The sequence below is a fragment of the Phyllobates terribilis genome, unplaced genomic scaffold (genome assembly GCF_046119375.1).
Source record: "Phyllobates terribilis strain yellow unplaced genomic scaffold, ASM4611937v1 Scaffold_3__8_contigs__length_932513732, whole genome shotgun sequence".
In the NCBI taxonomy this organism is placed as follows: domain Eukaryota; kingdom Metazoa; phylum Chordata; class Amphibia; order Anura; family Dendrobatidae; genus Phyllobates; species Phyllobates terribilis.
The window spans coordinates 573,827,479-573,837,889 of NW_027362763.1; the positions used below are offsets into that span (position 1 = coordinate 573,827,479).

The 10,411-nt window shown below is 47.0% G+C and overlaps 1 long non-coding RNA gene across 1 annotated transcript; it reads right to left on the reverse strand.

The window, feature by feature from the left end:
* Positions 1–1,243: 1,243 nt before the first annotated feature.
* Positions 1,244–2,975, reverse strand: LOC141258246 (uncharacterized). Its single transcript, XR_012318253.1, has 3 exons — positions 2,693–2,975; positions 2,144–2,337; positions 1,244–1,485 (listed from the first exon to the last, which is right to left on the reverse strand). It is a non-coding gene; the product is annotated as an uncharacterized lncRNA (long non-coding RNA).
* Between the last annotated feature and the right edge of the window lie 7,436 nt (positions 2,976–10,411).

The window sequence follows — 10,411 nt, forward strand, 5'->3', positions numbered from 1 at the left end:
GTCTCTTGCACTATCCCTCTTTCTGAAAGCGCTCCTAACAGTTGAAAAAGATCACAATCCATGATGGTCCAGCATCAAGTTTGAGGCATGATTAGTTAAAATCCATTATTTATTGGTTATGATTAAAAGCTCATCATACCTTGAATATTTTGTGAACTGTATCATCATGTTTTAATTGCAACAAATAAATAATGGATTTTAGGTATTGAGGTCTCAAACTTGAAGCTGAACCAGGTGAGCTGGTCTCCTTTTTCACTAGAAGTCCCACAACCTCCCAGTCTACAGTAATACTCCCCCCTAAGCTCCAGTCTACAGTAAATTCCCAGCTGAAATTTTGACTTTATATGCTTACCTGCTCCCTGTTCCAGTTTATTTTCTTTTTGTGTTGCATTCTTCAGTTACTTCTGCAGCCTCATCATGCTGCAGCGATGTCAGCAGCATGAGTACACTGCCACATTAGGGCAGAGAATGGATTGGAGCTCCTCTGACCCTGGCAGTGCCAGAACACTCAGAAGTTCATTTGTATTTATGTCTTGTATCCTGGTGCAGTTCACCACAACCCGCCGCCCTAAGCATTGGACCTCCGTTGCCTAGGGCCTGGATAGGTGATAACTTCCTTTTACCAAAATACCATTTTTGTTTTTCTTTTGCTAATTTTATTTTTTCTTATCTTATAACATTTTCTCAGCACGCTCTTCCTCCTCTACTGCAGTAGACGAACAGTTGGCATCATTAGTTGCTCTTCCGGTCTTTAGGAGAACTCTTGCAGACAACTCTCCATTAGGATATCCATTCACAGGAGTTGTAGGCACAGTCTCCGCTTGGAGGAGTCACGTTGTCCACCATGTACATAGCCTTCAGAATAGCATGCAGGCCGTGAGCAGGATCTTCAGTTTTGGAAGAAGAGGTGCATCCTTGGTCATATTCTGTGAATGTGGATAACAGGAATGACTTGTTAAAACAATAATAAACTTATTTTATATAGTAAGGACATATAACTTTATGAATATGATCATGCTTGCTCTCCCATGTCAACTAAGTTTTACAGAAAATTTTCTTTTCTCACTTGTTATTTCTTTTAATATTGTCTGAAATGTAAATCTGCCATTCAGTGGGTATTCATTCAGTGGTATCTGCCATGCTGTGAGTAGATAAAACAATGTTTCCCTAGGATATGTGTTTCCTGCCATGCACTGGACACTGACGATTGTATAAATGTTGTGTATACTGTACTTACATTTGGTAATGGAATCAATAGATCGCATCCACTTAATATTACAGCCGGGATTGAGTTTCTGCAGGTTTTGTTGGATTATTCCAGATTCTGCTCTAATATCTGATATCTGGACTGCAGTTCTATCTTAGCGTCTGTGTGGATAGAGTATGATGACTATGAGATAAATGGTCCTCGTCTTGGGTGGTGCTCAGTATGAGTCGTCTACCTCTCCATTTTCAGCAATATGCTCTCTCATCATCAATATTTATCTATGGAGACAGAAAGAATAGATATTAACTGAAAAAAATGAACTGGATTATAAATTGATATACATGCAAAGTATAGGATAAAAACAAAATGAACATATACCCCGCTATAAGTAAGAGCAATAGTGCATATAAATAACATGGGGTACTTATTAAACACAGTTTTTGATCAAAAAAAGCAGAAAAGCCATCCCACCAGCATCAAGGTGTACCCAAATCGGGATGGTTCTAAACTCTAGTATTAAAACCTTACCATGTGTCAAAGTGGCATCAATGTGAATAAGGGCTGAGCAGAACCGTGTCCCGAATATGGGCACCCAGCAATGAGACGCTATATAAACGTAATGTGTATATGTTTGACGCTGGTGAGATGGCTTTTACGCTTTTTTTAAAATCAGAAACGGTGTTTACTAAGTTCTTTATGTTCTTTATATGCAGTATTGCTTTTATTTATATACTTACAGCAGGGTATATGTTCATTTAGTTTCTATCTTCAGAATAGACATTAGTAGATAGAAAATGGCAGGAATATCAGTTATTAGAGGAAGGGCATGGATTATTAGTGGAATATTCGATCCTTGTCTTCGGTGATCTTTTGGTGTAAGAATATAAATTGCATTAATATACTTTATAATTGTATGACAATAAAATATCTTCTTACCTGTTTTCACACCTTGCACACATGTAGATGTCGTCAATTGTGTGATACATGCTCACTGGTGGAAGCCCAGGGTGAACACTGGTGACCTATTGAGTGTAGGACATCTACAGTGGACCATGTCCATCATTTGCACTCCGTCACAATGCCAGCGGGCAGCATGGCACATTTCTGTGCTAATGTGTCTCTTAGGCACTCTAAAGATAGAAAATATACAATAAATATTAGTAGTGTATCCACTGTTCACCTTTTATACAGGTATACAGGTAATGAGTGCACAGTAGGAGGGCTTCTTAAAGAAAAACGAACAGGTCTGTGAGAGCCAGAATTCTTGCTGGTTAGTAGGTGATCAAATACTTATTTCATGCAATAAAATGCAAACTAATTATGTAAAAATCATGCAATTTGATTTTCTGAATTTGGCTATCATAGTTGTAGTGTGCCTATGATAAAAATTACAGACCTCTCCATTTTTGCATTTTTTTGTAGGTGGGAAAACTTGCAAAATCATCAGTGTATCAAATACTCATTTTCCCCACTGTATATACTTACATTTGATAATGGAAGTGACGCGCCCCCTGGGCCAGTGTTGTTTGGGGGATACCCGGAGCCGGATCAGATGGGGGTTGTAGTCTCCGAGTGGCGGTGACCCGGTCCGTGCCCAGGGTGTCAAGCTCAGTGTGTGGCAGTCCTACAGATGTTGCTGGATGTTCTTTAGTGTCGACTACGCCACCCGTTGATTTGCGGTCAATACGGCCGCCGCTGCAGCAGGGTCCGCTGAGGCTGGTGGTGTGTGTGCAGCTTCTGGTGGTATAACCCCCAACGGGAGGGGTATAGCCTCAGGGGGTCAGTTGTAGAGGGTGGTGGTTGTGGTGGTGCAGTGAGGATGGTATTAAGACTCAGAGTCGGGCTGTGCAGTTCAGGGTGTTTACTTACTGCTGTTGTTCTGGTCACTCCGGCCTTGAGTGACCGCCCGAGCCGTGCTGCGTCCACCAGGTCCTGGACTCGGCCAACCCCCAGGTAATTCTGGAGCGTGATCCTGAGCTCCCTCTCTGACGTTCCTTTTCTCTGGCCTTCCCCACCAGGGATCCACCTATGTCCGGCTCCCTCGGGTCTCTTGGTGGGTACACCTCTTCTGGGTTCCCTGACCCTATGCTTGGTCTGCCTTTCGGGTGGATTTAGTGGGGGGTCGTGGCAGATCCTGCCCACAACCTCCGGTCTCTGGCTGAGGATTAGTGCCCTCCACCAGCTTGGGATCCGGTACCCTTGTGCCAACCCTTCACCTTGTTGCTTGTATTTGGGCTCTTGGGGTTCCCTCTTCTTCCCCTCTGGGTCCTTCTGACTCCTCTCTCTCTTCTTTCAGGACTGCTTGACCCTCTACAACAGACTGACTAGTAGCTGTCTGCCTGTCTGACCCTGATCTAAGATGGTTCCCACCTTATATACTCCCTCTATGTGTGAGCTCAGGTGACCAGCACCCAATGAGCTCCTAGCTTTACCCAGACTGCTCCCCCTATCTGCCCCTACACTACTGGGATGTTCCACCCCCCCTCCCACTCCAGCCAGGGACAGACACTATCGTACCTGCACATATACTGGTGGGAGTACCGTCGATCTGTCCCCCGGAAATGGGATGTGTGTAGTGTATGCAATGCAGCCTACTGAGCTCAGTTCCACACTCCATCCTTACCCGGGAGTGGAATACCACACCTCTGACTTGAGGTGCAATACCCCTGTAGCAGCCGAATCCTCAGGGTGCTACAGAAGCAATAAATTGTTTCTGCTTGCTAGTACAGCCCTGATTACATTTCTGCAGGTTTTGGTGGAATTTTCCAGATTCAGGTCTAATATCTGGACTACAGGTCTCCCTGAGATGGGTGGTCCTCCCTGATATGGGTGGTCCTCATCTTAGCTGGTGTTTTGCATTTGAAGTCTGCCTCCACATTTTTTACAAAGTGTCTTCTCTTCACACATCTTTGTGAAACGGCCGACCCTAAGGAGACAAGAAGAACAGGGATTAGCAGACAAGAAAGAGCAGGAATATCAGTTATTAGAAGAAGGGAATGGATAATTGGAGGAAAATTAGACCTCAGTCTTCAGTGACCTCCTGGTATCATAATATTAGTTGCATTAATGTAGTTTCTTTATCATTATATAAAAATAAAATATTTCCTTACCTGCGTTCACACCCTCCACACACATAGTTGTACGTGTATTTGATGTCATATGTATGATATGTGCTCACAGGTGGTAATTCGGGGTGGACATGTGCGACCTGTTCAGTGTACCCTACAAAGAATGGATCATGTCCATCCACTTGTACACCATTTAAATGCCAGCAGGCGGCATGGCACATTTCATGCATTAATGTGTCTCTAAGGCGCTCTAAAGATAGAAATAATACAATTACTACAAGTTATAGAGATACTTTACATCACAAGTGTTAACCTGCTAGGCCATATTATCGGGAAGGCTCAAGAGACATTTGCCCTGGAGCTTTGGAGAGTTCACTGACTATCGGATATGAAGGCTCTCCGTCACCCAGGCTGACTCTTCTGATTTATCAACCTAGTAATTTCTAGTTACAAGCCTGATAGTTACTATTTATGTGTATTTTATCCACTGTTCTCCTCTGGATCCCCCACACTTAGGGAAAAAGGGTGTCACGCTGTCTCTGTGTACTGGAGGTAGGGGGCCTAAGCTGACCCTAAGCTGGAGCCCTGACTAATCCCTCTACCTGGAGGTACTGTTAAAGGTACAGAGGTCCAAGCCGCCAGCGTAACCCCTACCTCCTGAGGATCCCTGCACCTAAGTAATCTAGTCCTGAGAAGGACCCCTGATCACAACAAAAGGGGACAGGTAATAATATGCCCACACTCAGTACTTAGACGAACGAGACAGTACAAGGGTAAAACCAAAACCACCTTGCATACAAAAACTACACAACTACAACAGAGTGAACACCAACGGGAAAGGAGATAAATGATAAAGTGAGGAAGGGAAAAAACACTCCAAATACACTTAGCTCTGAAACTCCAAATACCACGATCCGCTCTGTTAGTCTGCATGAAATGCTTTCACCGACACTTCCCTAACAGACCGGCAGGCATTTGAAGGAGTCCCACTACAGCAGCATTGATTGCAGCTGGGCGAGGCTGGACCTCGTCTAGCACAGAGAGAGAGAGAGTTAACTCCCTCACTGCCGAAAAACACAAAGCACCAAAAACTCAGCTGCGAGAAGTCAGGCTGTGTAATCGTGACGATCTTCGTGGCGACACACCCGTGACAGTACCCCCCCTTCTACGAGGGGCCTCCGGACCCTCAGGGCCAGGTTTATCCGGGTGAGTCGTGTGGAAGGCCCGAACTAATCGGTCTGCGTTAATATCCGACGCAGGAACCCACATCCTCTCCTCAGGACCATACCCCTTCCAATGAACCAGGTACTGAAGGGACCGGCGATTAAAGCGTGAATCGATGACCCTCGATACCTGGAACTCCAAGTTACCATTGACCACCACTGGAGGGGGAGGTAAAGGTGATGGTACCACCGGCGCCACATACCTCTTAAGCAATGATCTGTGGAACATGTTGTGAATTTTAACGTAGGGGGGAGGTCAAGACGGAATGCCACCGGATTAATTATAGAACTGATCCTGTACGGCCCGATGAACCTGGGACCCAGTTTCCAGGAGGGAACCTTAAGTTTTATATTCCTGGTAGACAACCATACCCGATCGTTCACACTTAGGTCCGGACCAGACACTCTCCTCCTATCAGCCATACGTTTGTATCGGTTCCCCATAGTATTCAGATTCTTCAGCACCCCTCTCCATACTGAAGCGAGTGATGAGGAAAATCGTTCCTCCTCAGGAACCCCCGAAGAGCCCCCCCTACTGAAAGTACAAAACTGGGGGTGAAAACCATATGCCCCAAAAAACGGGGACTTACCAGTGGACTCGCTCCGCCTATTATTAAGAGCAAACTCTGCCAGAGGTAAGAAAGAAGCCCAGTCCTCCTGGTTCTCTGACACAAAACACCGGAGATATGTCTCCAAGCTCTGGTTCATACGTTCCGTCTGACCATTGGTCTGAGGATGAAAAGCCGATGAGAACGATAAATGCATCCCCCGCCGTGTACAAAACGCCTTCCAGAATTTGGACACAAACTGAGACCTCCGATCTGACACCACCTCGGAGGGTACCCCGTGAAGCCTCACAATCTCCCCAATGAACACCTGCGCAAGAGTTTTAGCATTAGGAAGAGCAGGAAGAGCGATAAAATGTGCCATCTTGCTGAACCTGTCCACTACAACGAGTATGACCGTTTTACCCGAAGACGGAGGGAGGTCCGTAATAAAGTCCATAGACAGATGAGTCCAAGGACGCTTCGGGATCTTCAAAGGTAAGAGGGCCCCAGACGGACGGGTATGTGAGGTCTTAGAGCGCGCACAAACCCCACAGGACGCGACAAAAGTTACCACCTCCTTATGTAAGTTAGGCCACCAAAACCGACGCGAGAGGAGATCCACAGTTGCTTTACTCCCCGGGTGTCCTGCAAAAACTGAGTTATGGTGTGCCTCGATCACCTTTTGTCGCAACTGATCTGGAACAAACAGTCTCCCCGGAGGTCCAACAGGGGCGTCCCCCTGAGCCTCCAATACCTCCTCCTCCAGCTCAGAGCATACTGCCGAAACCACCACCCCCTCCTGAAGGATAGGAATCGGGTCGTCCGTATTCCCGGCCCCAGGGAAACTACGAGATAAGGCATCCGCCTTTACATTTTTTGACCCAGGACGATATGTAACGACAAAATTAAACCTGGTAAAAAACAATGACCACCTAGCTTGTCTGGGATTCAGACGTTTCACGGACTCCAGATATAGCAGGTTCTTGTGATCGGTGATGACGGTGACCGGATGGACTGCCCCCTCTAAAAAATGGCGCCACTCCTCAAAAGCTAACTTAATGGCCAAGAGTTCCCTATTGCCGACATCGTAATTCCTCTCAGCGGACGACAATTTTTTAGAGAAAAAGGCGCACGGATGCCACTTACCAGGGGACGAACCTTGTGATAATACTGCTCCCACCCCTACCTCGGAAGCGTCTACCTCTACAATGAATGGCTGTGACGCATCAGGTTGAATGAGTATGGGTGCCGAGGCAAAACATTTTTTCAAGGAGGAGAATGCTTGACAAGCCTTGTCAGACCACCTAGAAAAATCCGTCCCCTTTTTAGTCATGTCTGTGAGAGGCTTAACCATGGACGAGAAATTACGAATGAACTTCCGGTAATAATTAGCAAACCCCAGGAAACGTTGTAGTACCTTAAGATTCTCTGGCCGATCCCACTCAAGAACTGCCCGCACTTTCCCAGGGTCCATACGAAAACCGGACACTGAAACCAGGAAGCCTAAAAACTGGAGTTCCTGTACGGCGAACACACACTTTTCCCATTTGGCATACAGTTTATTATCCTGCAAAATCTGTAACACCTGCCTAACGTGCTCCTGATGAGACACCAGATCCGGCGAGTAAATTAAGATATCATCCAGATATATGACAACAAACTGTCCCACCAGGCGGCGAAAAATGTCATTAACAAAGTGTTGGAACACCGCCGGGGCATTAGTCAGACCGAATGGCATGACAAGGTTCTCATAATGCCCCTCCGGAGTGTTAAACGCCGTCTTCCACTCATCCCCCTCCTTCATCCTAATCAGATTGTACGCCCCCCTGAGATCCAACTTAGAGAACCATTTGGCGCCCACGATCTGATTAAAGAGATCGGGAATAAGTGGGAGCGGATACGGATCTCGGACCGTAATCCGATTAAGTTCACGGAAATCCAGGCAAGGGCGTAGGCCTCCATCTTTCTTCTTAACAAAGAAGAACCCCGCGGCCACCGGTGAAGATGAAGGTCTAATATGCCCCTTAGCCAGACTTTCTGAAATATAATCCTTCATGGCCTGCCTCTCAGGACCAGAAAGGTTATACAACCTAGCTTTAGGTAACTTGGCCTCAGGGAGCAGTTTTACAGAACAGTCATACTCGCGATGAGGAGGTAGTTCCTGACACCCTTTCTCCGAGAATACATCCTCAAAGTCCGCCAGAAATGGAGGTAAGACCCTAGGAGTAACCGCACCGATGACCGTATTCATGCAGTTTTTATTACAGAATTTACTCCATTGGCTTATCTCTCTGGATTGCCAATTAATAACCGGGTTATGCTTAGTTAACCAAGGAAGGCCCAACACTATAGGAATGGGAAGACCCTCCAACACGTAGCAAGACAACAGTTCTTTATGTATCGCCCCCACTTGAAGTTTTACGTTATGCACAGCTTGCAAAAAACTTCCCTGACCGAGAGGCCTGGCATCGATCGAGAATATGGGGATGGGTTTAGCCAACTCACTCAATCGCATACCTTGAACCCGGGCAAACCGAGGGTCCACCAGATTAGCCCCGGCCCCACTATCCAGAAGAACAGATATCCTCTCAGTTCTCGTACCCACCACCACCTCCGCCGGAACGAGAAACTGAGACGAACCTAGGGACGAAATACCTACTCCCAGATTGCCGTCCACCACACAACCTGGGATCAACAGTTTTCCGACGACTCTTCACTCTGCAAGGGACGGGATGGACACCCCCCAATAAAATGTCCCTTTCTCCCGCAGAAGAAACACCTTCCTGTCTTATGGCGCACCACCGGTCCCCTCCCCCAAAATGATGTCCCTCCTAATTGCATAGGCTCCTCTGGACTGACCAGGGGAACCACCATATGAGGGGACCTTGTAGGAGGTGGAGTCATCACAGGGGGTGGAGTTATCCCGCACCTCTCCCGAAGCCATCTGTCAATGCGAATAGCAAGGGCCATAGCGGCTTCCAGTGACGCGGGAGAGTCATACTGTGCCAACACATCCTGTAATTTGTCGGATAAACCTTGACAAAACTGGCTCCTAAGAGCCGGGTCATTCCACTGGGTGTCAGTGGCCCACCTACGGAACTCCGAACAGAATTCCTCCGCCGGACGATCTCCCTGCTGGATCCTACGTAACTTAGATTCAGCAAGGGAGATCCGATCCGGGTCATCATATACAAGACCCAGAGCAGCAAAAAATCTATCCACTGACTGGAGAGCCGGGGAGCCCGGGGGAAGAGAGAACGCCCAAGATTGTGGGTCCCCTTGTAGGAGCGAGATGACAATTCCCACCCTTTGTTCTTCACTCCCCGATGACCGAGGCCGCAGCCGAAAGTACAACTTGCATGCCTCCCGGAAAACAAAAAACTTGTCCCGCCCCCCAGTGAACCTGTCAGGGAGAGCTACTTTAGGTTCTGGTCCGGCTTGCTCCTGAGGATACAAAACCTTGGACCTAACGTCCGCCAGCTCCATGGACAAACTCTGCAACTGCCGAGCTAGACCGGCTACTGGATCCATGGTAGCTGGAGAAAATCTAAGTGGTCGGTGAAAATGTCACGCTGTCTCTGTGTACTGGAGGTAGGGGGCCTAAGCTGACCCTAAGCTGGGGCCCTGACTAATCCCTCTACCTGGAGGTACTGTTAAAGGTACAGAGGTCCAGGCCGCCAGCGTAACCCCTACCTCCTGAGGATCCCTGCACCTAAGTAATCTAGTCCTGAGAAGGACCCCTGATCACAACAAAAGGGGACAGGTAATAATATGCCCACACTCAGTACTTAGACGAACGAGACAGTACAAGGGTAAAACCAAAACCACCTTGCATACAAAAACTACACAACTACAACAGAGGGAACACCAACGGGAAAGGAGATAAATGATAAAGCGAGGAAGGGAAAAAACACTCCAAATACACTTAGCTCTGAAACTCCAAATACCACGATCCGCTCTGTTAGTCTGCATGAAATGCTTTCACCGACACTTCCCTAACAGACCGGCAGGCATTTGAAGGAGTCCCACTACAGCAGCATTGATTGCAGCTGGGTCAGGCTGGACCTCGTCTAGCACAGAGAGAGAGAGAGTTAACTCCCTCACTGCCGAAAAACACAAAGCACCAAAAACTCAGCTGCGAGAAGTCAGGCTGTATAATCGTGACGATCTTCGTGGCGACACACCCGTGACAAAGGGGTCCTGAAAGTTTTTCAATTATCCTATCCAGTTAAGATCTTATAGTCATGCATGTGTGTGTTTCTCTGGTTTGGAAGCTATGAAAGTTGCAGTAACTTCAGTCTGGCCCTAACAACTTGTTACTTATATCAAAATGTCCATTTTTTGCCATATGATTGTCATATCAAA